We start from the raw sequence: 27,983 nt of genomic DNA on the forward strand, positions 1-27,983 counted from the left end.
TTCAGATTTGAAAGATCCTTAAATCAGCTTATATGATGAAGACTCACTGCCTGTTGGAAAATCCCTTCCCTCTTTCCTGAAGATGTACTTAAGGGTTTCTCCCCCATTCTCTTTTCTTTCAGCATTTCTTTGTTCATTATTTTTTCCCCATGCCAGCCACCTTAAATTCCTTTAGAATTAATTCTTTATAGAATTAGAATTCTTTTCTGGATTTTGACAATTGGAGTAGAAAACAGTGTTATTCAGTGGACCTTTATCCAGAGAACAGGCAAGAGAGGAGATAGATTGGGGAGCAGGGAGAAGGATATGGAAGAATCACAGGCATCTAGCCTCGACCTGGAAGAAAGGCAGGGTAACAGACCATGTAGGATAGTCTGGGAGAGGAATCATAGTTGGGAAGAGGATGATGAGCTTAGTATTGGATGTGTTGCATTGGGATTGTCAGGGGTAAACTGAAATAGAGACACAAACAGCCTAATGTCAGAAGCTCAGGTTCACAAGGCAAAATTTGTGAGTGTATTAGTTTCCTACAGCTGCTGTAAAAAAAATTATGAAAAATGTAGTGGCTTGAAACAATACACATTATCCTCTTATAGCTTTGGAGATCAGAAATCTCAAATGAGTCTCACTGAAATTAAGTTGTCAGCTGGGCTGCATTCCTTCTGGAGCCTCCAGGGAAATAATTTGTCTCTGTGTCTTTTCCAGCTTCTCCATGCCACCTGAATTCCTTGGCTTGCAGCCCCTTCGTCCACCTTCAAAACAAGTAGTTGAGTGTTTTCAAATATTTCTGATTGTTACTCTCCTGCCTCCTTCTTTCACTTATAAGGATCTTTGTGATTACATTGGTCCCACCAGGAAAATCTACACATCTGCAAAGTTCCTTTTGCCATGTAAGACAACTTATTCTCAGGTTCCAGGGGTTAGGGCATACACACCTTTGTGGGGGTGGGGAGCAGTATTCTGTCTACCACAGGAAGCATTTATATAGAGGTAATAATTAAATTTAACTTTTTATTATTCTCTATGCCCAAGAGAAAGTGGGTAAAAAGAGAAGTCCAGAGTGCTAAAGAACAGGACTTTCTCATCGTGTTTTCCTGTATCCTCTTCCTGTTTCTCTTTTCAGTATCAGGGTTAATTCTTGTCACCCACTGTATTTCACTCCCCACTCTTTTAACTGCTCTCCGGTGTCTTATCAACAAAGGCTTCAACTCTGGTGCTAAAAGAGAGTGATTTTATTTTTTTAAGTTAATTTTTACCTGTAGACTTGCAAAGCACTAGAATTTTATTTTAAATGCAAAGGGAGTCCTTATTTTTATTTTTCTAGTCTTAGTGTTATCTTTAGTCATATCCGCTTAGGTTGAGTTTCACACAATGACATTGTAGTTGCACTACTGCTAAGTCACTCACATATAGTTCATCCTTTTCCTCCACTTAAATAATGAGAAACTAATTATGTTTTCAATAGTAGGACTAAACTGCTGTGCTATTGACAAAGTCTTGATTGATTTGAAATATGAGAAAGCTGATGCCCTTCACTGAAATAATTGGCTTAGACTCTGGGGAGTCTACCTGAATTTAACTGTTGAAAATGCTTATTGAGTGCTGGCTTCCCAGTGGGTCCTGTGACCGGTGCTGCTACACACTTGATCTAAGAGGCGGTGTGCTGTAGGCTGAGATACCACTTAACCTGTGGCAGCAGGGTGTGTGAGCTTTGGAGTCTGCATCCACTCATTTGACCATTGATTTTTTTCTTCAGTAAACATTGGATTCCCTCTGATGTGCTAGGCATCATATTAAACCTGAGGGAATAGAATATTGGATAGACCATAGTCCCTAGCAATCAAGACACTTCAGTGATTGGGGTGAGTGGAAGAGACCCACAAGGAAATAGGCAACCATATTATACCATGATAAGTGCAGTGCTGTGACAGAGAGTGGTATACCTAGAGTATCATGGGGACAGATACAAGAAGAATCCAATCCAGATGTGGGGTTCCAGGGAAGGCTTCCTATAGAAGGTAATATCTAAATTAGTCCTCCAAGGCCAGTAAGAGTTATTCAAGCAAATACAAAGATGTGGAGAGGGCATTATGATCCTTCATGAGAGAAGTGCTTTCAGGTGGAAAAGATGAGGCAAGATAGCAGGTTTGAAATTCTTACTCAACTATTCTGGATCTCCTTAAGAAATTACTTAAGCTGTCCAAGATTGAGTTCCTTCATTCTGTAAAATTTAAAATGTAAAATGAGCCTAATAGTGTCTCAAGGAATTGTCAAGGACATAGTGGAGTTGGGATTTAAAATATTATCTAAGGATAATGTGTTTCTTTTTTTCTTTAATTTTTTTGTCTTTATAAAACATTTGTTATATAGTAATATACCAGTGATCCTTACTGTGTTAGCCCATTCTCATACTACTGTAAAGAACTGCCGGAGACTGAATAATTTATAAAAGACAGAGATTTAACTGACAGACAGTTCCGCATGGCTGGGAGGCCTCAGGAAACTTACAATCATGGCGGAAGCGGAAGCAAACACATCCTTCTTCACATGGCGGCAAGAAGGAGAATTGCCAAGCAAAGCTGGAAAAGCCCCTTATAAAATCATCAGATCTCATGAGACCTCACCCACTAGCATGAGAACAGCAGTACGGGGGTAACTGCCCCCATGATTCAATTACCTCCCACTGGGTCCCTCCCTCGACACATGGGGATTATGGGACCTACAAGTCAAGATGAGATTTGGATGGGGACACAGCAAAACCATATCACTTATCACTTCACAAAAGAACTAAAACACAAAATAACAAAATCCCAACCTGAATACATGCTTAACCTAGCATGAATCAGGGTTACCTGTTCTGATAGCATCAATGTAATTTAGATTATTAAATAATTAACAATAATTTTATTTCGCCAATCACAGTTGAAGAGCTTTTATCCTTAGTCCAATATATATGTATATACACACACACATATTACACACGTATATATACACATATATATGTGTGTGTGCTAAATAAAGCCTGTTGATAAAGGCTTATCATTTATTTTTCAAGACGTTTTGACAAATCAGATGAATACACACCCACATGGCTTAAAATAGACCAATCATGGGCCTAAAATATAGCATGTATTTTCTTTGATTTTTGTAATGTATTTTCATGGGAAATTTTCTTCCAGGGAAACTGTGAGTTTATTAAACTGGAGGTTCTCTTTCTGTTGTTGGTAGCATCTGGGGACAGTGGTCATGACTAAGAGGGAATGAGAAGCATTATTTTAAGTGAGGACAGTTTAATCATGCTGACTGATGAACGCATCCTGCAATTTAGAACAATTTGCCCTTTCTATGCAAGTCTGCATCATCATTTGCTGTTGCTCTTGTTATAAATGTATTAAGGACATAAGGATGCTGGGAACTACTTATTTTGGGGGAGCAGTCTTATAAAAATTATTTATTGTTTGGCATCATGGATTCATAGAAAATTGAAAAGTGGACATGGCATAGTGAGTCATAGAGTGTCAATGATAAGGTTAAGAATAAGAGCTTTAATGTCAGAGAGACCTTGCTTTGAATTTAGGCCACACTAGATAGGCCTGAAAAATTATCGTTACCTTCACGCCTCAGTTTTCTCATCTGTAAAATAGAGATATGAAGAGTACTTTCCTCAAAGGATGCTTAAAGAAATTAAATGAAATAATCCACTAGAAGTAATTATGTTTGATATAGTATTCCATGGCAGATCAATACTATTAGATATCATTATCAAAGAACGTTTTTTGTTTTTTAAGAGATGAGCTCGTTTCATGATTGAATGCCTTTTTAAAGTATAAGAGGAAGCAAAAAAAAAAATACCTATTAAGTATGTGGAAGTAATCTCTGTACTGAATGTAGAGTCAAGAGATGGGAGGGAATACATAATTCTAGAAATCTTTTCCAATGAGACCATCAAAGGAAAGCAGTCATATATGGGCCAGAGTGGGAAAGGACATGAAACCTGAGATCTCAGGTGTGAATTTTTGTAGGCTGGCTTCGTACCATGCATGCATAAGTTGTTTGAATAATTATAAAGGTAATGAGATGTCAGTAAAACGAGTCAAGAAAGGTTCAAGTTAAAGTGATATGATCTTGAAAGCAGGCCCCTAAAGATTTTTTAAATTGTTGCCTTCTGAATATGATTTTATTCTAATAAGCTAATTAAATCTAAAAGTGTAAAAACGAGCCTGAACATAGACTTATGTTTGACTCTTGTCTTTTTTTAAAAAAATAAGTGCAGTGCTTTCTATTCCTCCCTCTTAAGATATAATTCCCAGCTAGGACACTTCAGGATAGATTGGTTAGGCTACCTCCATTAGCATGGTGATTCTTCCCATTGCAGGTGTGGGCCTGATCTATACACCTCTGAATTAATGGAGCCTCTCTCCCTGTCACACAGGCAACTTGCCAAGTGGACTTCTTCTCTCCCTCAGCTCTGCAGAGGGCACTGCTGAATGCCTGTGAGTAGGCATGCTTAATTAAGTAGGGGTCCTTACTTTTAATAATATTCTATTTTTAATTCTGAAATATTCTTAATTCTAAGGACAAGTCCACTCTTAAAAGGACCTGGACTGCAGGCTAAAAATGGTTTTTGGTGAATTTATTAGCCATTATTTAGGCTGAAAATAATCTGTTTTGTAAATCAGGAGAACTTGAAAAATTACCCAGAGGTACCCTGAGCAAGTATCACATTGGGTCTGAACAGACTGCTGCTTTTTCTTTTTCTCCCCAGTGCTTCATATTACCTTTATGCCTCTAAGAGTGTGCTTAACTATAAAAGAGGCAATATAAACACGAATCTATGCGACAATATGCCGCATGACCCAGATCAAAGGCACTCTGGCTTTCCCTGAATAAAGGCTTCATGACAAGCCATTGCAAGAAATACTTCAGGGCTTTATAAGCCTAATTAGAATTTCATTAACTTAATCATAAATTATCCCTGGCTCAGGTCGGCTTGTTACCTTTTCCCTCTCAGTTCAAATTTTGACCCATGGGTTTCCTGTTTAATGTGGCAGCTGCTGAGATTCTATGTGAAGGATAGGCTTGAAATGCACGCAGTCAAGGGGCTATCTTTCTCAGTCTGTTTGAAGTGCACCTGGAAATTGCAGGCTTAGCAGGAAGAGAAAAAGCTCAAATGCCCACAGATACTGCAGCTTGAAGTGGTAAATGGACCGCACTCTAAGGGAACATGGAGATATGCTGCCGCTGCACCAAGGCTGCTTTGGTCTTAGACAAATTCAGATCTCATTTAAAAAGACTTCATGTTCCTGATTTAAGTTTTAAGATTCACTTAGAATTTAAATCAGGCAACAGATAAAAATCAAAAGTTTGAAATGTCACACATAAACTTATCAGCTTATGGAAATGGAAGAATACTGAGGAAGCTACAGCTGGACTGTTGTCCAGTAGCTGTGAGAGTTATGTGCTGCTCAAAGGCATGAATCCTGTATCACTTAAGACAATCTGCTGGCTGCTATAAGTTTGACAGTTCATGGCACATTGTAAATTCACCTGAATCTGATTTATGTGCGTGCAAACACTATAATGAGAAAAATTACTACAACTGTTAGTGGGAGATGCTATCTGAATGGGTGCCAAGATGTTGGCTAATTGTTGGTGCAATGCCAAGCTTTATATATATGTATTCTTTCAAATCACAAAATTGCTTTGCCTGAGGGGCAATTTATAAATGCCTATGGAGTATATTTTATTTAATGTAGATAGATCACTCTGCATTTTAAATTGTTCACGGTTTTAATTGGCAGTATGTGTGACATCTTATCTTGTTTGGTTTGATCTGGTTTTCTTTGCAGCCAAGGGCACAAGAGTTGACTGTCTCTGATAACAGTTATAAAAATGCCTTGATACTTATCTATACATTGCCTTAAAAAATACAATAGTATTTTTTTAAGTTGTTGGTGCAAGTAACTGAAATTCTTGAAAGATTTTTATTTCCTTTAGTGTTCATATCTTGATGACTTCAGTTGGAATTCTAATTGCACTTAATTTCTGCCTCTTCACCCATCTGGAACATATCATGGCCCTAGACCAAGAGTTCTTAAACTATTTAATTTCTCTAGCTCTTGAAGGAAAAGCCCATTTACTTTTACAATTCTCTTATGAGGTTATGGGAATGGGTTCTTTAAAAATAAAGATTTTCGAGAAAATCTTTAAACTTTTTTGAAAAAAAAATAGTTTATTTTAACTTTGGAAAACCTGAGGGAAATCTTGTTGAAATCTAGATGCATAACTCAATCCAGGATGGTGAGAACTACCTGGCCATCTCCGGAGTGTTTTCTTTTCAGAGCCAAATAAGTGCTTGCTCAAGGTAGGGGAGAGAGTCTATCACTTCTGGTCTTATGAGTCCTGAGATTACTTTTTGTAATTATCTCAAACTAGCATTATAGTTCAGCATCAGGCCATTTCTCTCTGTCCTACAATATCACCCTGATAGGTCCAGCTAAACTCAGAAGCCCGAAATGTTCCTCTTCTTCTAAGGTAAGCATGGCTGGGAAGAAGGGCAAACAATTGGGGCCTCAAACAAAGAAAAATAATAATAAGGTAACTGGCATTCCAAACCCGTTTAATGTAATCAGGCCAGAATTGATCTTTCAATCCAACATTCAAACCCCAAATTTATACTGAGTGCATACTACATTCAAGATACTATATGAGGTATTGTGTTGTTAGGAAAAATTCTGAGAGACTGAATGGGCCCAAAAAGTGGGGGAGGGTTGGGTGGGAGAGGGAGAAAGAGAATTTGCTGTGTCTAGCATGACCTTCTGGGATATCTGCTCTAAGTTGTATAAAAAAAAGGATAATAATGCAAATGATTCTTGTCCATGGAAATGTAAATTAATTGTGTCTGGTGGGAAGAAATTGATTATAGCTCAGTGAATAGATCTGTTAGGCATCTACTTGTAAATTTATTTCAGAATTCCTTAACTGATTATATGGTTGGTACTTTAAATTATCCTCTGAATGGGTTATAACATCTTACTAGTCCCCTCACTCATTATTGTACTAAATAAAATATTTGACATGTGTTCATTTTGCATTTGTATAAAGGTCATGATTATCCCTCTTTTAAACATTGTCTTTGACAATTAAAAAAATGACTCATACTTGCTCTTAAATTATTTGGTTTTTAATTGGGAAAATAAGATATATAACTACAAACAGATACACAGTTCTGAGCTCTATCAGTCAATGAGTTTGGTGTTACTATATTTTTTCAGAGGGAGGGGAGATCATCCTAATCAATAACTATTGTACTTATTATTCTTTCATTTCCTTTAACTAGTTGATTACTATTTGCAAGCAAGAAAATTCATGTGAAAAGATAAAAGAATAAAATTATAGGCTACCGTAGCCCAGAGAATGTTTTAAAAACACATTTTTGACAAGATTTTTTTATTATCAAAATAATAATATTATTTGGGAAATAATAAATCATAGAAAATAATAAAATTTGGAAACCATGGAAAAGTAGAGAAAATAAAAACAGTAACCCACAGTTTTACTAAGCAATGTGACCAACGTGGTATCTTTTCATCCAGATTTTCTATGCTTAGTTTTGTTGTTACTTGTTTTTGTTTCAGCTCAGTTTGGTTGGTTGGTTTGTTTCTCTTGCACAGTACATGTAGGCTGAATAATCCCCCTTCCCCTGCTTAGATATCCACATCCTAATCCCCAATTCATGGAATTTGTGAATATATACAATTACATGGCAAAGTAGAATTAAGGCTGCAGATGAAATAAAGGTTGCTGATCAGCTAACTTTAAAACAGGGAGAGTATACTGGATTATTCAGGTGGGCCCAATGTAGTCATAAGAAAATATGGCACATATACACTATGGAATACTCTGCAGCCATAAAAAAGGATGAGTTCGTGTCCTTTGCAGGGACACGGATGAAGCTGGAAACAATTATTCTCAGCAAACTATCACAAGGACAGAAAACCAAACACCACATGTTCTCATTCATAGGTGGGAATTGAACAATGAGATCACTTGGACACAGGGCAGGGAACATCACACACTGGGGCCTGTTGTGGGGTGGGAGCTGGGGGAGGGATAGCATTAGGAGAAATACCTAATGTAAATGATCAGTTGATGGGTGCAACAAGCCAACATGGCACATGTATACCTATGTATCAAACCTGCACGTTGTGCACATGTACCCTAGAACTTAAAGTATAATTAAAAAAAAAAAAGTGGAAGAGAGAGGCAGAAAAGGGAGAACCAGACAGATGGCAGCACAAGAAGGACTCCATCTGTTGCTAGAGAAGAGAGCCACAAGCCAAGGAATGTAGACAGCTTCTAAAAGCTGGAAGAAGCAAGGAATTTGGGTTTTCCCTAGAGCATGCAGGAGGAATGTAGTTTTGCTACATCTTGATTTTAGCTCACTGAGATGCATTTCAGACTTCTGACCTCCAGGACTGTGCAATAATAGTTCATATTGTTCAAGCCTCTGAGTTTGTGGTAGTTTTTTTACAGCAGCAGTAGGAAACTAATGCAGTGCACGTATGTAGATTTTTTATCTATAAAATTATATGCACCTACGTGTTACTTAAAACATTTTTCAAACATAATTTGTAATGATACCTAATCATTTACTTAATTGTTCTTTTATTATTCCCATTATTAAAATGATACTCCAATTCGTATCTTTGGGCATAAAGCTTTTTCTATATTTTACATTATTTTCCTAGGATAGAATTACTGTGTCAAAAGGTAGAAGTATGTTTAGAACAAAAGGGTTGTGAAGAAAAGGCAGATTAAAGGTTATAGAATTCATATTTCTGACCCATGAAGGATGTATTTTCAACTTTTACCAAACTCATTCAAAAGAATTGAGTAAATAATCCTTCCTGCCGCCTTTTCTACCCCCCTTAGTTGTCTAGTGTGTTACAATCCAAAAAGAAGATGAGGCAAATTCCAGAGATCTGGAATGATCTGGGTGAACATCCTGTAGACTCAGGTATAGAAAGCTGCAGAGTGGTGTCATTAATCTTAGAAATAAGTTAAGTGGCTAAGGTCCAGAATTTAGCAGAGCGCAATGAAGAAAAAAACATTTCCTTCAAATACATTAAGAGTGACAGTTTTATGCAATCAGGATTCATACATGACAGTGACCATCTTGGGATAGGGCCTCAGAGGCCAATGAGTACAACCTTCAGAATGCAAGGAGGTATTTTGAGAATAAACAAGTGATGCTGTATTTGGTACCATGGTTCAAGTGTTTGCTAATTTCTTACAATGAATAATTTAAGCTAAATGTTAGAACCAACTGCATTATTTTAAATATGTTATTATAATCAGCTGCAGTGTAACCCATCTGTAATTCTTACTCCATAGGGCAGGCTCAGTGATTCCCAATAAATTCTTTTATTGTCTTCCAAGGGTTATAATAATGAACCTCTACAGGTATTTTTATAGCTAGAATCTGACAGTGTTGACACGCTTGACAACTGCAGTCATAATGCCTGTATCTGGAGCGTGCAAACCAAGTAAATAATGCCTTCTGCCTCTTTCTTCTCCCATGTTCATATTAAATATTGCCTTTGTCTGGATGTGCTACACAACACCCTATCACATCTTAAGCTTTGTACTTTCAGAGGCTAATTCTTGAACAAAGACAAAACGATGCAATCAGTTTGGGGGGAAAAAGGTGAAGCACTGTGTCAATTAGCTCTTTTCTGGATTCCCTAGATAACTAGCGGAAGGGAGGTTTTGAACTTTTAAGCCAAACAGTGAAATGAAGAAGCCCTGATTTTTAGATATGCAGGAAAAAAGTGAAACTGGGGAATAGAAATGAACTCAAAGGTCCAAGCATAGTGTTAATTATTATATTTTAGTTTTTCAATTTATGTAAAATTTCTCAGCTATCACTTTATTATCTCTTTAACTTATTTTACAGGTTCTTTAATGTAATATGCTATGAGAAGGTAGATCAGGACAAGTTGGACGGTTTATTAGTGGGGTTTATGGGCTGGGAGATGATCTCATGTGAGACATTCCCCCAGGAATGATGCTTATCATTAAACAGCAAGAGGGTAGCTGGATGGAAAATGTGTCATTCCAGGATGGAGTTGAACCTTAACTCTGCTGTGAAATGGTATAAAATTAGAAAAGGAGAGCATTAAGTGTTGACCTAGAAAGACTGAAGAAAGGTTAGAACTTCATTAGAATACATTTTTTTTGAATGGGGTAAGTTCTATATGGGATTACAAGGAGGGTGGGGACTATTATAGATATTTATTTAAACTATCGGGAGTAATAAGGAAGAACAGTGAATAAAATGGCAACAATCGCCAGAAGTAGCTCTATTTATTTTCCCATGGTAAAGACATTTGCTTAGAATAAAATGGATTTCTGAATAATCACTTTCAATCTAAATGAGTCTACCTGGGAAGAAAAAGCTATTGAGTTATCAATGTACCCCCTCCTCCTTCCTCACCTAGGTATTAGAACAAAATGTTTGCAAACTAATGACCTCATTTTCAGGTAAGGATTGTAAGTTAACAACCTTGCTTATGGAACCTCAATTTGCAAACATATTTCAAATATTTACCTAAATACTTAAGTTCCTAAAATGTCAATTGTTTGAAGATGAGATTTTGAGGACCATGATGCTATATAAAGAAGTACATTATAAGGCTACTTTGGAGATGTGAATTTGCAAAAAAAAAAAAAAAAGAAGTGTCTGAATTTGCAGTTGTTTCAACATTCAATTGTGTGAATAAATTAAGTATTCTAATTTCTTGTTCTTGCTTTGCATATGTAAATATGGTATTTTGTACTTGTGGAATTATTTAGATAATTGGAGAGTTGGATGCTGAGCTCAAATATCAAATCTTTCAAAGGCACATTTGGTTGAAAAAAAGAGGCGGACAATTTTTTCTTCTTTAGTTTTTTGAGTTTTGAGAAAAAGAAAGTCCTTTTGGTCAACTTATTTTGCTACCAACCTTTCAGAGAGAGATGGCAGTTTATGTGTGGAAATTAATGAGTCAAGGAGAAAACATAATTAGTGACTTAGAAAGGGAAAGTGAGATTAATGTGGAAAAACTCAAATGCATATGTGCCACACACTCTGCCACTGGGCAGCATCAGGGAACTGTGTGCTAAGGGGAAGTCTTAGGTCAGGTGTTGATTGACCATTGATTTATTCAATAAATATTTATTGAGCACCTAATATGTAGCGGGCAGTCTGTTAAGTGCTGGTGATTCAGGAGTGAGTGAGACAGATGAAACTAGGGCCCAATGGAGAAGACCCAGAAAAATGATCATTGAAGGGTGTGGGCCCAGTATAGTGCATTGTAGTGTTGACCACGAGGTGAGCACACTTTTCATTTCTACCTCATTGGCTCCCTGTTAACTAGGGAAGTTTCTGAAAAGGTCTTATGGAACATTACATACCTCACAGTTTCCCTGGACCTTGCAAGGCAAGCGTTGGGTTGCAGACTATACTCAGAGAATGGCCCTTCTGAATACACAGCCACGTGCTGCATGATGACGTTTCTGTCAATGATAAACCACATATATGATGGTGGTTCCATAAGGTTATGATGGGGCTAAGAAATTCCTGTCATCTAGTAATGTGGTCATAGTAATGTCATAGCACAATTGCTTAATTTTAAAAATAAATCTAATGTATCCTAAGTGTACAATGTTTATAAAATCTACAGTAGTGTACAGCAGTGTCTTAGGCCTTCACATTCACTTATCACTCACTGATTGACTCACCCAGAGGGACTTCCAGTCCTGCATACTTCATTCATGCTAAATGCTGTAGACGGGCATATCATTTTTTTATCTTTTACACTGTATTTTTACTGTCTCTTTTCTATGTTTAGATATGTCTAAATACATAAATAGTTACGATGTTATAATTACCTACATTTTTCAGCACAGTAATAGGCTATACAGGTTTGTAGCCTAGGAGGAATAGGCTATGCCACCATAGAGCCTAGGTGTATAGTAGCTATCCCATCTAGGTTTCTGTAAGTACACTATATGATGTTCTCACAACAATGAAATTACTAATAATGCATTCCTCAGAATGTATCCCTGTCATTAACTGATGCATGATTACTTTGGTGAGCTAGGTTTTGTGTTTCTCAAGCAGGGTCAGACCATTCATGTTGTTAACAAAGAGTTATTTAGCTTCTTCTGGGTTCCAGGAATGGTAAGGATGCGATGGTGATGAATCATTCATAGACCCTGCTCTCATGGGTCTTCCAGGCTAGTGGGAGGGATAGATATTAATCAAATAGTCAAAGAAACAAAGATGTGATTACAAACTGAGATTTGAAGTACGAAGCTCTGCAAAAGCACAGAACGGAGTCTTTTATACCGTGCTGTGATCTGAAGGGATGGAGAGAGTTTAGTAGGGGAGCAGGAGGGAGATGCACATTCCAGAAAAAGGCCAGTTTATGACAATTCCTGGGATTGGGGAGGAATAAGGCCATTACGGCTGGACTGCAGAGAGTTTAACAAAAGAGATAAGATTATGGTCAGGGAACATAGATACAAACAGATGGAATCCTGCTGATGCTAGCTGGGTGGCTGCAGATTTCTAGCAAGCGCAGAGAAGCTCTCTGCTTCTAGTCAAGAATGGGGCTATGCGGGAACATTAGATAACTTGTTTTTTCAAAGTTAGGTTAACATTAGACAGATTTACTGAATGGGAGTATTTTGTTGTAACACTTTAAATCCAAATAGAGTATGATACTATTATGAAATACCAACATGCCATTTAGGAGTTCATCTACATCTAGTCATTTTCTCTATGTCATGGGCATTAAGTTGTGATCTGATAACATATTTCTTACAATCTAGCACAGTGCCTGCCTGGAGTATGCACTAAAACATTTTTCTGGTGGATTAAGTTTAATTTAATCACAATAACGATTACCCTGTAGTCTAAAACCTAATGAAAGCCTTTATGTAAGGGGGACAGAATAAGGAAGAAAAAAAGAGGCCATAACTAAATAATTTACATATGCATCCCAAAGGCTGAGTTGCACAAGTCCTGGAGAAAGAATTTTTTTTTTAATTACTGAAATTTTTGGACAATTCGGAGGCATTTTCTTATGTTAAATCTTGAGACTTTATGATTGTGAGAATTTTATCTGCATAATCTACCTGCAAAAAGTGCATCTTATCTGACAAAAAACTTCAAACTCATTAGAAGAGGGAGTCCTATATGTTTTCATGAGAGTTTTGTACTCTAAGCTCTGGTATCAAGACTTGTATTCTGATTTAATAAATCCACTTCTAGTTTTGGTTGGATAGAATATTTCTGCTTATCTTGTTTGCATTTATAAGGGCAATTTTTCAAACAAGAGTTCATATAAACCTGGAGGTACACAGACTTTCTAGGAGCTACAAGGTCATGGATACCTTTAAGGGAACCAATGGCCAAATCCCCAGCTTGTATGTGTGCTATGGTTTAAATGTGTCCCCTCCAAAATTCAGGTGTTGCCAATGCAACAGTGTGGAGGGTTGAGACCACTAAAAGGTGATGAGGTCATGAGGGCTTTTCCTTCATTAATGGGATAAAGGCCCTTGTGAAAGAGGCTTCAGGAAGTCCTCAGCTTGCTCTTCAGCTCTTCTGCCAGGTGAGCCCAAAGCATTCTGCCCCTCTGGAGGATGCAGCCTTGATCTTGGACCTCCCAGATTACAGAAGTGTGAGAAATACATGTCTGTTCTTGTTAAATGACCCAATCTACAATATTTTGTTGTGGTAGCACAGACTAAGACAATGTGTATGTTTTCCTAACACTAATCTTCTGGAGAGGATGGCTGTGGTGGGCCAGTTTTCCTACCCCACTTCCCCTTTTATAATCACTCTCCTCTATTCTCTATAAGAAAATTACATCTCTCACCCATCTCTAATCTTACCATGGTGTACAGTGCTGGTATTTGAGATTGCATTACTCCCATAAAAGTGAAAGCTTTGATGAGAATTACTGAAACATGATACATCTTATTTTCCTATCATTCTGGTAGCAAACTCACGTCTTTCTGTCTCAGTCTATCTAAAAATGAATTTGAATTCATAGGTAAGGAAGTACAAGATGCAATTTAGTGATGTTTCTTAAAAATAGATAAGGAAGTTAGACATTTTCTGTTAGTAAGTCTGACTTGGTGGTTATTGGTTTGACAGTGAAGACAAGGTTTGCCAATTCTATTGACATTTTCTATAAACTTAATGAATGAAATTTTCAGCCCCAAGGTTTTTGAAAAATATATATTTGATGTGTATGTTAATACGTAAATAATTGTAATCATTTAAACTTACAGTAAAAGTTTCGGAAGTCAAACTTAATGATATGAGAAGGGATACATAGTTTTTCAAAAAGTCATGGATTTGAAATATTAGCTGATAGGTAGAAGAAAAAATATGGTGGCCCAGTGAATGAAAAGGAGTATCCCAAATATCTCACCAGGAAAATGACTTTGTGTTAATTAAATAATTTACACATTAAGAAAACAGGTTTCCTGGAGAATAATTGTGTATACATTTATAAATAAGTAAATACACACACACACACACACACACATACACACACACTCTTCCCCCAGTTGTTCTGAGGGCAAGTGTTGGATTTGTAGAGTTTTTTCATTGACACTGCTCTTCTTATAGGGGAGCATAGGTTACGTTGATCAGCAAAGTTGTCTTCTAGATGTTGAGAAACAAATCTGTCATTCCAATTTTTAAACACTCTGAAGTCAGGGCCAAGATAAAATAATGTTTTGACCCTAGATTTATTACTCAAAAATCTATTTTCTCATTAGAAAAGTAATACTTGTTTCAGAAAATTTTGAAAATAGCAAAAATTGTAAGGAAAACAAAATAAAAACCAGCAATATATTATTGTTTAGTGGTATACAGATACTCGTCAATTTATGATAGGGTTATTTCTGTAAGTTGAAGAGCATTTGTTCTTGGGAAATAACCTCATTGTAAGTCGAGAATATCATATATTGAAAATGTATTTAACGTACCGAAGCTACTGAACGTTATAGCTTATCCAAAACTACCTTAAATGTGCGCAGAACACATACACTAGCCTACAGTTGGACAAAAAATCATCTAATGCAAACCCTATTTTACAATAAAGTGTTGCATATCTCATGTAAGAGTATTGTATTGCATACCATTAGCCTGAGAAAAGGTCAAAATTCCAATTTCAAGGTATGGTTTCTACTGAACACACATTGATTTTGTACCAATATAATGTCAAAAAATCGTAAGTCAAACTATTATAAATTGGGGACCATCTGTATCTTTCTGTTCATTTTTCTATGTATAGAAATTTATTTCTTTTTCATTAGAAATAAATAAAACTGTCACATTAGAACCTTACCGTAACAGTTTGTAACTACTTTTAAATTTTATCAACATATTCTGATCATTTCACCATTTCATTAAATGTTTTTTATGACATCATTCCTAATGATTGAATAGTATTCCATCAGGAGGAGCAACATAATTCATTAACTCTACATTTTTCATACTTGAGCAAATGTATGGATCCTTTTCAAAAGAAAGATAAATTGTCATTCTCCCTCCAGGCTTGATTTATGTTATTTTCATTATGTTTTTCCCCCGCTATGTAGAAATATAAAATTAGAATAAATTTTTTATGATGCTAACAACTACAAAACCAATACAAATTTATGTTTAAATTTTGATATGAAATTAATATAAGTGAAATGTCAACCGTTACTTAAAGGGATAGCTGATATTTAATAGCAGGATGATAAGTGTTTTATATTTTCTTGGCGTGCTTCATTTGATTTTGAGCCTGATGGACTATCATTTCAGTCATCTTGAATATAATCATATTTTTCTTCTATAATAAACTTATTTTAAGACAATGATTCATTGTTTTTATGGATCAATCAGTTTAACAGTGCACCTCAAAGTATAGTACCATCAAAAGTTTAAACAAAAATTCTTAACTACTAAACTTAATCTTGTTAGATTCAAAGATAGCTCCTCACAGTGTAAATATGACATTAACAGCTATTTTCTAAGTGATAATTCAGCTCTCCCACAACTGCTATGGCCTCCTTGTTCTCTAGGAGGTTTGCCTTTCCTTGGCACTATTGTGACTATAAGCACAAACACAAACTTGGCATCAAAATCATAGCAGAGCTGAGGTAGTCTACCAGATCATCCAGAATATCTTTACACTGACATTCTTTAGATTATTTTCAACACAAAGACACTAGATTAAAAAAGGAAACCTAGGCAATACCATTCAGGACATAGGCATCGGCAAAAACTTCATGAATAAAAGACCAAAAGCAATGGAAACAAAAGCCAAAATAGGCAAATGGGATCTGATTAAACTAAAGAGCTTCTGCACAGCAAGAGAAACTATTGTCAGAGTGAACAGGCAACCTACAGAATGGGAGAAAATTTTTGCAATCTATCCATCTGACAAAGGGCTAATATCCAGAATCTACAAAGAACTTAAACAAATTTACAAGAAAAAAAGAACCCCATCAAAAAGTGGGCAAAGGATATGAACAGAGACTTCTGAAAAGAAGACATTTGTGCAGCCAACAAACATGAAAAAAAGCTCATCATCACTGATCATTAGAGAAATGCAAATCAAAACCACAATGAGATACCATCTCACGCCAGTTAGAATGGCGATCATTAAAAAGTCAGGAAACAACAGATGCTGGAGAGGATGTGGAGAAATAGGAATGCTTTTACACTGTTGGTGGGACTGTAAACTGGTTCAACCATTGTGGAAGACAGTGTGGCAATTCCTCAGGGATCTAGAACTAGAAATGCCATTTGACCCAGCCATCCCATTACTGGGTATATACCCAAAGGATTATAAATCATGCTGCTATAAAGACACATGCACACATATGTTTATTGCAGCACTATTCACAATAGCAAACACTTGGAACCAACCCAAATGTCCAACAATGATAGACTGGATTGAGAAAATGTGGCACGTATACACCATGGAATACTATGCAGCCATAAAAAGGATGAATTCATGTCCTTTGTAGGGACATGGATGAAGCTGGAAACCATCATTCTCAGCAAACTAACACAACAAAAAACCAAACACCACATGTTCTCACTCATAAGTGGGAGTTGAACAATGAGAACACATGGACACAGGTAGGGGAACATCACACACCAGGGCCTGTCAGGGGTGCCGGGTTAGGGGAGGTATAGCATTAGGAGAAATACCTAAAATAGGTGATGAGTTGATGGGTGCAGCAAACCACCACATGTATACCTATGTAACAAACCTGCATGTTCTGCACGTGTACACCAGAACTTCAAGTACAAAAAAAAAAAGAATTAAAAAAATAAAAAAATTAAAAAGACCATCTTTTATGACTCAGACCCTTGAGAATAAGGCTTTTGGAGTCCTCCGTTGCTTAAAACAATACAAAATTTATTATCTTATAGTTCTAGAGGTCAGAAGTCCTAAAATCAGTGTGTCAGTATGGCCATGTTCCTTTTAGAGTCTCTAGGGGGAAAAGCCTGTTTCCTTTTCCAACTTCTAGAGCCTGCCTGCATTCCTTGGCACAGGGGCCCTTCTTCCATCTTCAAAGAGCATCACATCAAACTCTGCTTCTATAGTCCCATCATCTTCTATGACTTGGACTCATTTGCCTTCTGCTTATAAGGACTGTTGTGATTTCACTGGGCCCACCCAGGTAATTCAGCCTAATCCTTCCATCTCTAGATCCTTAGCTTAATCACATCTGCAAAGTACTTTCAACCAAGTAAGGTAACATATTCACAGGTTCCAGGGATAAGGACATGGACATCTTTGAGGAGGCCATTTTTCAGCCTACCACATCCGAATGCTAAAAACTTCTCATAAATAATGCTGTGATGTTGTATATAAATTATGTAAAAAAGCTGTGTTGTTGTATGTTGTATTCATTAGCCATGATTATTCTTTTAGGACAAAAGTCTAATGCTAGAACGTACAAACCACAAGATATATACATTAAAGGAAGACTTTTAATAAACAATGCCAAATTACCCTCTAGAAGGGTTACTTTGAATGACACTTTTGATAGTAGTGAATAGTTGCTTGACCGCATTGGTATTATTTATTAAAAATCCTTTGTTATTTGATAAGAAAAAATTCATTGTTATTTTACTTTAGAGTAATTTGCTGTTAGTTATTTTGATGATATTGAACATTTAAAAATATATTCACTGGTTATTACAAACAAAAATAATTTAGATGGAAATTTTATTCAAGGCTCTATTGCTTTATAGAGGTTTACTTTGTAATGTAGAAATCTCCTAACCTGTAAGTGGTCTGCTTCTAAAATTAAAGCATCAGGAGGAAAATGTAGAACCCCTTTGAACTAAAGTTCACATCTCAGAGTGTTTAGGAAAGTGAACTAATTGTTTAAACAGATGCAAGGATGATACTGTTCAGGATGAAATAACTGTTCAGTGTGTTTTGTGTATAGAGTTGTTATGCTCTTCAAACAGGGATAGCCTGTTCAATTACAGATGTGTGCCCAAGTTAGAGCACGTCACTTGTTTCTGCTACACTAGGCGTGGTCTTTCCAGGGAAAACATCTTATGATAAATTTACATTATTGCTAAATAAGAACTAAATATTTTATCTGAGGGCAATTATCATCTAATTCTTGTCATGAAAATATTAACAGCACGAAAATTTTCTTAATAGATAAAAATTGAAGGATTTTTATAAATTGTTTTATTACACAACCATTACATACTCATTCAATAAAGAATTTTCATTGCAGATAATCAGAAGAAACAAAAAGAAGCTGTGGTGAAGAAGGAACGTTTTCTAAAGCCTCTTTTACATCCAGGATGGTTGAGAAGTCAGAGGCCTGCAATGCTAGGAAGAGAGGGTCTAAAATGGTAAGACTGAACACAAATATAAAATGGGTAGGGATGTATAGGTGGCTATATTTTATTTGCTTATACTCGATCTTTTCTCCCTCCAAAGCATCACTTGTTGCTGAGTTAGGGAATCCAGAAACAATGCAAGGCAAGCCTTGATAAAAATCATGCAAAATATTGCTTTCAGAGTTTGGAGAGGCAACAATATCCTTTCTTTCTTTGCTCAGTCCCGCTGGGGCTTTGCTTTCCTTGAAGAAGATGCGTCAGTGGTTTTCTTTCTTTAAGATATCTAGGAGGAGGCTGTTTTTAGCTGAGAGCTGCTGCTTTGCCTATCACTGCAGTGTCGTGTAGGATGCCTGGTAGAGAAGGCAGCTGGAGAGGAGGAAGTCGGAAAGTGAATGCCTGTAAAGAAAGAGCTCAGGAATAAAAAGAGAATATGCTAGGCTGTGTGCACCCAGCAGGTGCAGCTTTCAGGCGTGGCAGAACAGGGTGGGTGCCTTTGGCAATCTCTAGTCTCTTGGGATCTTTTATTTGTTTGGTATTCTAAGAAGATAGATTTATTTGTACCATTTCAATGATATTGTGAGGTTAATGTGTTTCCTGGTGCATAGTAATTAACATCAGGCTCTGCAGAATGGAATATTCCAGGACTTAGAGAATGCTGGACATTTTATGGGCTGCAGCCAGCAGATGGTGATAGCGTACCACAAAAAAGCCAATGAAGCGGGCTTGGTGAAGCTGGGAGGTTCAGTTTTGTTTTGCTTTGTTATTTAAGCTTGACAATACCCATCTATATATCCTGTGGGCGCACATTGTTTGAGCCCAGTCTGATCTTAAACTTGTTTTATGATGATATCATTATTTTTTACTGCTACAAATTAACTGTCGGTTTCAATCTACCCCATGTTTCAGCTGCCTTCAGGGATCATCTTGTCAGTTATGCAGCTTTCCAATTTTATGGCTGAGATCAAGAATGATTCCTTAAAGGCACATGGGAAACAACAGTGAAATGTGGGAGAGTGGATGTGAGCTCTGCTACATGGCCGATATTATAGGTGCACAGGAAAGATAGATAAGGGCAAACCACTAAGGCCCCAATTCAGTTTGAAATTTGACTGTCTTGACATTTACTTAGGTGCAATCATTTATCTAGATATTGATGGTGACCTACTATCACTGGAATAAAATGGAGCTAGAGGAGTTCCAGCATTATTTTACAGAGTTATGTTCAAACATATGAGAATGTAAGGACTTGTGGGCACACCAATATTTTCAGGTCCACAGGAAATTCTTTCACTAGGACATGAAGTCATTCATTCATTCTTCCTTATATCCAATGCTTCTTGAGTGCTTATTGGGTGCTTATCCTTGTTCCACATGCTAGGAAGTCCTTGCAGACTTACCTCACAGGAACTCCTAGTTGCTGCCTATCTTTTCTTGAAGTGTAAAGGCAAAAGGAGGTTAGGATCCCCTTTATAGAAAGCTGGCAGAGCACCACTGATTGATGATAAACTTGAAGGAGAAAAGGGTCATATTCTAATTTGCTCCAGTCAAAGATTTCCACCAGCAATAGACTGTTGTAAATCTGCTGCTGAATTCTGCTACTGGCCAGCATACTGTCCAAAGATGTACTGAGAGACATTGGGAAATCCCAAAAGTCAGTTAAAAAGGTCAGGTTATTCTTCAAATGTTAGACGGACAAAGTAAGCATGGGTTCAAGCCCCCGTCAAATCATCTGCAGTCTACAAATAGCTTATTTTACCAGCTTCCTAACTAATGTGGTATCTTCTTCTAGAACTTGGCAAGTTTTATCAGTATTAAGTAACGATGGTTCCTCTATAGCCTGCCCATTATAAGCCAGGTCCTTTCCAGGTATTATTTTGATCTTGATGACACTCATTCAAGCTGGGCATTATTATACTGTTTTGATATATAAGATAACTGAAGCTTAAAGAAGTTGATTAATTTGCCAAGTATGTAGCCAAGTTGGGAATTAAACCAAGGTCTGTCCATGCCCCTCCAACTATGCCATACTCCCTCTCTTTTGAAGAACTGTTTGCTATAACATTGTTTCATTGGCCAGACTAAGTATGGAAGGGAAATAAAGGAAGAAGTCCCAGGATTTGTGCTGAGAGAGGCTGACATCTATAAGGGGATCAGGCTGACATCTATAAGGGGATCAGGCAGAAGACATGATATACAGGAACCCAGAAGCATCCCATCATTTGGTCTGCAGGGCTTTGGAATATTGGGAAACAAAATCATCAGAATTTTCTGGGAGATGGGTGGTTAGCCTGCAGAAATAGGGTGTCTTGTTCCAAACAGAGGCTTCAGAGCATCAGACAGACTGTGGAGTTAAAAGGCAAGAAGAAAAGTGCAATTAGAACTGCCATACCAGGAAAACCTTTGCTTGAATGCAGGCTATAAAAGATGGATAGCGATGCATTGGTCTTTTCAGCTCTACTCTCAGGCAGGGATAACAACATGACTGGCAGCAGCATTTTGAAACACAGACAGCCACTACCACTGATATTTATTTATAGAGAGAAAGTGCACGAGGTGGGATAAATGCACAGAAACACTTTGAACACTAAGCGCAGTGCAAATGGGCTCACTATTGATTCTTAGTGGAAATGTTCATGTCTGCCTCATAAACAAATATTACTCCTGAGACCATCTTCAACAAAATATTTAGTCTGACCTCTCCAGACTGCATTTACAAACTCATTTCTCTTTTCGTTATGTTTTAGTCCTTTTCACTGTGATGTAAGTAGGCTCTCCAGCAGTCCCAGAAGACTTTCACAAGAAGAGTTTCAGACAATAGAAAATAAGCCTAAGTGATTGTGTGGTAGGTTCCATCAAAAGGTATCGTGGAAGTACTATAGAAGAAGAATGAGAAATTATAGGAAGTTAACATAAAGGGACACAAGGGCACATCAGGGTGTAACATCAGCTGGTGTGGCAGATCTTGGAATGCCAGGAAGCAAAATTGTCAGACACTGTCTGTGGGGTTTTTCATCCCCATCGTTGCTCCATTTCCACATGGGTATCATTAAGTCCATTGTGACGGGACACAGCCAAGTGTGGAGAACTACTTAGGAAAGTTCAAGAATCCATTAGAATCATTAGATCTCTTCTGAGCTAGCCAGAATAATTAAATCTATGTCCAATTGGAGACTAGTGTAGCTGCCGATTTTACTTACCTTTCAAAAGAATTGAGAGGAAATTCTTATGCAAGAGTCACTCACAGATGCCTCCTAATGCATCTTTAAAACATTCTACTCATCTCCAATCAAAAATGGCTTCTTATTTATGTTGCTGAAGGGCATTTTTCAAAACGTACTATGACTTTATTTTAGTAGTCTGTGAACTAAGGTTACCCATAGAATGGTTGGAAATTAAGCAGTTTGTGACTATAAGTGATGTAAAAAAAATCAAACTGGATATTTATTTGATTGCTCAAAGTTCTGAGTGCATTATCTAGATAGCTTGTCCGTTTTTGTCTGGGTTAATGTCAGAAGTTTTCAATTTCAAATCCCTCCAGAGCAGGACTGATGCCATCTCCATCAGTTTAAGAGCCCCAGGTTCCTCATCCAATAAGCATGAGTTCCTCATCCAATAAGCATTGAGTGCCTATGATGAGACACAAGTTCTTGACCGGCACAGGGTGCTCGTGTCTGGAGATGGCAGTGAAGACATTTTTCTTCCTGCATAAATATGTGCAGGAAATCGAAGTTTTTTTTCTTGCAAACTTACCTTTCCCCTCTCCTGATCCTGTAGAAAGGGAAAATGAGGCCTTTTTTTTTAATTATTATTTTTTAATTTTGAGCATTCAATTCAAAGCTAAAGTTGAGGTACATATAAATGATAAATGGCTCTATGCTAAGGGGCTTGCCATTGTGTATATATGGCTGTGTAGCAGACATTTGGCGTGTTTGTTTTTTTTTCCCTTTTGCTTTAATCCCTTCATAGAAAACAAACATAGACTGGGCGCGGTGGCTCACGCCTATAATCCCAGCACTTTGGGAGGCCGAGGCTGGTGGATCACCTGAGGTCGAGAGTTCGAGACCAGCCTGACCAACATGGTGAAACCCTGTCTCTACTAAAAATACAAAATTATCCGGGCATGGTGGTGCATGTCTGTAGTCCCAGCTACTTGGGAGGCTGAGGCAGGAAAATTGTTTGAACCCAGGAGGCGGAAGTTGCAGTGAGCTGAGATCGCGCCATTGCACTCCAGCCTGGGCAACAAGAGCGAAACTCTGTCTCAAAACAAACAAACAAACAAAATCAAACAAACACCATAATGCAGTCTTCCAGTTACTACACTTTCTGTACCATTGCTTCCCTTTTAACCTTTTAATTCTCCCACCAACAGCTGAGAGGCACTTTTGGCCATCCAGCAGCCTGAAGCCTGCAAACCCCATAGTATTTGCAGTCTATCTAGGGCAACAGGGTAGAACCCAAGGCCATCTATCAGTCTTGGGAGCCTCATATGTTCACAGATTTTCTCCATGGAAATGTTGTGGTGTTTTTTTGTTTTTTTTTTTAGATGGAGTCTTGCTCTATCACCCAGGCTGGAGTGCAATGGTGCAATCTTGGCTCACTGCAACCTCTGCCTCCTTGGTTCAAGCGATTTTCCTGCCTCAGCCTCCCGAGTAGTTGGGACTACAGGCATGCGCCACCACGCTGGGCTAATTTTTGGATTTTTAGTAGAGACAGGGTTTCAGGAAATGTTCTTGGTTCACCTATATGGAATCTGAAGTATTCGCCTCTTGATACAAATTATTTATATTTATAGAAAATTCATAGTATTTCTATACCCTCTAATCACCTGTTCTGGAAAATGTTTCCAAAGATAGAGAATGAAGTGTAGGAAAAAGCCCAGGGGACTAGAGATAAGACGCTACTTCAAAACTTTAGGGCTGGAGCAAGTCACTTTTATAAGTCTCAGAATTCCCACCAGTTAAAGTGGGAGTAATAATACCTTTCTTAGCTTTGCTTAATAGAAGACAAGTACAAAGCATTTAAAATTCCAAAGTACATTGCAAGTGTATGGTTAGAAGGAAAAAAATAAAAACATTTATTAGGTTTCTTCTATATGTAACAAGCCATGCTAAGATCATACTATTTTATAAGGAGAGAGCCTTATCTAAATATTCCTTACTGTGATTTTTGTACATAAACAGATCACCACAACCACAAGCCACAAGGCAATATTGGTTTCACAGTTAAAACACTGGGTTTTAGGACGGGCAGACATGGGTCCAAATTCCAGCTCTGCCATTTTGTGACCTTGTTATTCAGCCTCTCTATTTTCTCATTCATAAAACAAAGCTAATAATTTCTACTTCATGGAGTTTCAATAGAGATGAAATGAGACATGGTATGACATAATATTGGGCACAACATGAGGATAAAATGATTAGTTAGGGACATGTGTACCCTTCTACCACTAAAGGTAATTTCTCTTTGCTTTAAGTGAAATATTATGCCCTCACAAAAGCTGTAAATTCATAAGTTTTTTTTAAATTTCATAATCATGCCTTAATTTCACATGAGAGAAATCTAGTTTTAGCCTAGAAACTTTCCCACATCGAGTCTTTTCATGGAGAAATGAGGGTCTTCCTTCCCACTGTCTTCAAATTTGTGGCACATCAGCCTTTGTGGTAGCTACTAATTCTTAGACTCACGGTCTGCCACAAGCTGTTGGCCAAAAGGAACCCATGGGCGTCTGATTGCTGTGCTGCTTCTGCCACATCAGGTAGGGCTGAGTCCAATCACACTGAGTCCTTGGGGATGTGCTTGCCAGGGAGGTGTTAAGGTTTACCACAAAAGCACATGGACTTTGAGCTAGACCACCTGCATTCAAATCTCAGCTTTGCCCATTTTTCCCTGCGTGACCTTGAACAAATTCCCCTTTTAAACCTCCACTTTTTCATTTAATAAGTGGATAATAGTAATAACCAACATTTATGTAAGCTCTTTCCCTGCGCCAGGTTCTGTGATGGTGTTTTACATGCACTAACTGATTTAACTTTATAGCATCTTGTGAAGTAGGGATTTAGTATTTTTCAGTTTTCAAAAAAAAATTATAGTAAAAAAATTTTAAATGAGATCTACCTCCTTAATACATTTTTAAGTGTACAACACATTATTGTTAACAATAGGCACAACAATGGAGGGCAGGTCTCTAGAATTGATTCATTTTGCGTAACTAAAACTCTACACCCATTGAACAATAATTCCTCATTTCTCCCTCCGTGAAGCTTTGGCAACCACTGTTCTTCTCTCTGTTTCTAGTCTGAATGTGACTATTCTAGATACTTTATGTAAGTCAAATAATATAATGTTTCTCTTTCTATGACTAGTTTATTTCACTTAGGATAATGTCCTCAAGATTCATCCATGTTATCAGAAGCAGCAGGATTTCCTGCTTTTTTTTTTTTTTAAAGGCTGAATACTGTTTTGATTGCATGTATATACCACATTTTAAAAAACCATTTATCCACCTATAGATGTTTAGGTTGTGTCTACATTTTGGCTTTGTGAATAATGCTGTAATGAAGTTGAGAATGTGGATATCTGTTCACGATCTTAAATTGAAATGAGGTGAGGATTATTTCTAACACCAATTTTACAGTTGAAAAAAAAACAACCAGAAGCATAGAGAGGTTAAATATATTTTTGCAGGGCACACAGCTAGCAATTGTTACAGCTGGGCTTCAGTCCCACTGACTAGTGTAGAGATTCTGTTCTGGAAGTGATAACACTTCACCCTAGCATTGGACTCTTAACAGTACCTGACACCTGCAAATACAAAATAAATGTCAGCTAATTTTATTAGCAAGGAGGATGTGCCTCTGGCTTTAGTGCTTTTGCCCACCTAGCTTGCATTTTTTAAAAATGATATTTCTGAAGAGCTGAAACTCTTTGTTATGAGACTGAACTTAGGCTCATTAAAGAGGTAAGTTTGTATTAATGTTAACTTAGAAAGTCAGTTCTAACCTTAGACTTCTATAAATTCTGGCAAAATTCTAGTGGGAAGTTTTCCCCCACTTTTCATTTTCTACACCTTCTCTCTCCTTCTAACTGCCATTTCATAAGTGTATTTACTGACCCCCACACCTAAATTCAAACATTAAAAGCAAAGCCTTACTCTCTTGTACCAAAAATAAAACCAAAAGCTACCATTCACTCTTTCAAACTAGAATTCTAATCCTAGAGATGATGTATTAACTCTATCCAAACATGAACGAAACTGTCCTGACCCTCAGTATCCTCTCTGGAGAAGGTCAGAACACAGTTGTGGCCACAAAAATCGCCACTGAGCCCCGATATAAATAGCAGTGAATTGGCCATGCAAAAACGGAGAGACTGAAGGGTCAATGAAGCTAATTATAACTTCAGGGTCTTGCCTGGATTGTGGGAGGGCAGGGTCAGAAGCCTTGCAAAGCTGACATTTTACTCCCAGATGAGTCTACTTTTGGGAAACTATTTCTTTATGGATGTGCATAGAGCCTAGGAATTAGAGGCGGATGCCAGAGGGAGCCTTGTAAGAGCTTACGGCTGTCCTGTAACCGGAAGTTAATCTGCCATTCTCCTCTTATCCTCTGGTTCCTGGTTTGTGATTTTTCACTGCAGCAAGTATTCTGCTTCTTCCCCGTCACAGAAAGTGTGGCTTTTCTTATCTGTAAGGTGTCTCAATTTAGTGGAAAATAGAATTGAGTCCACTGCCCACTCCCTGTTCCAGGACTGTTTTTTCTCAAAATAGGAAATATATAATGTGTAGGCTGGGTGGCTAGAATTAGGTTGAATCAGTACGAAACAGGGAGATTTGTTTGCTTCAGAAGAAAATCTCCCACTGCCTTGGCTGGCTGCAGAATCCAGGACAAATATCAAGACTTGGAGCTATAGAAATCAAATCATCCTGAGTGGATTATTATAATGATGAACCTCTCCATGGATTCCTACATGCCCTTTTAACAAAGCCTTTTGTGGCCAAACTGGCATTTCTAGTTAAGATTTTGAAACCATTATATTTAATGCCTTCTCATTGATTAAGTCAAAAAAGAAAGAAATCGACTTTCCTATGGAGATAGGCAAATCTTTTCTTTCTTTTTCTGTTTTTATAATGAACTGAAATATAAAGCCATCTTGTTCTAGATACCCGGAGGAAATTAATCACCTCAAAATAGAGAAGGAGAAAGTTGGAAGTACAAAATGACATGTCTGAGTTTTTTTGTGGCTTCAAAATACCCACCTGGGTAAAGATACCACCAGATTTATTGTTATCCAGCCTTGGGTTCTTATTTCTGATCTACCTATTGGGTAATAAAAGATTCAATTTATTTTGATTGTTTCAGAATATCACAGAGCAACAGAGAAAATGTGGATCACTCCAACTCTAGCACAAGGTCAGGGAGGAAAAAAAATCAGAGAGTTTGGAATTTCTAAGTGCTCGTGTTTGAGAAATGGGGAGCATCACAAACTAACAGCATAGGTGGACATTTTTTATAGGGTAAAGGATTCCCACGGAACAGCACTCGTCAAATGCAAATAAAAATTGTACAAAGAAGGTAACTTTTTTCTCTGTCCCCACATCTCTCCTTCTGAAACTTCATTCTTCCATTAAAAAGGAATTGTGCTTTGTGATGTATAAAGTCTGTTTCTTTCTCTTCAAGTTGAATGTTAACGTTCTGCTTTGTGCCCTTAACTTAATGGATATTCTCAAAACTGGCAGCTTTTTCTTCATGCGGGAAGAAGAAATAATTCTGAATTAAGAACACCAAAATAGGTTAAGGATACATTATGTCAGAGGCTGTAGATTGTTAACAAGCCAAGGAAGCACAAAGCATGGAGTATAATACAATTAAGGGCACCCGGGTAAGATTGCCAGCCATTTCATCCCAATGACTTCACCTGTTGATGCCAGAGGTGACCCTTTCCAGTCTGTCTAACATTTTACAGAGCCCAGGTGGTTTTCTAATTGCTGAGTGATCTGCAATTAGCAAGTGTAGTAGATGCTGTGGTGCCCTGCCTGGATCCCTTACCC

The 27,983-nt window shown here is 37.5% G+C and overlaps 1 long non-coding RNA gene across 1 annotated transcript; it reads left to right on the forward strand.

Annotated features, from left to right (window-relative positions):
- Nucleotides 1–270: 270 nt before the first annotated feature.
- Nucleotides 271–27,583, forward strand: LOC129031056 (uncharacterized). Its single transcript, XR_008500929.1, has 5 exons — nucleotides 271–352; nucleotides 706–890; nucleotides 18,829–18,949; nucleotides 21,682–21,779; nucleotides 27,295–27,583. It is a non-coding gene; the product is annotated as an uncharacterized LOC129031056 (long non-coding RNA).
- The last annotated feature ends 400 nt before the right edge of the window (nucleotides 27,584–27,983 follow it).

Source organism: Pongo pygmaeus, chromosome 11 (genome assembly GCF_028885625.2).
Source record: "Pongo pygmaeus isolate AG05252 chromosome 11, NHGRI_mPonPyg2-v2.0_pri, whole genome shotgun sequence".
Taxonomy (NCBI): domain Eukaryota; kingdom Metazoa; phylum Chordata; class Mammalia; order Primates; family Hominidae; genus Pongo; species Pongo pygmaeus.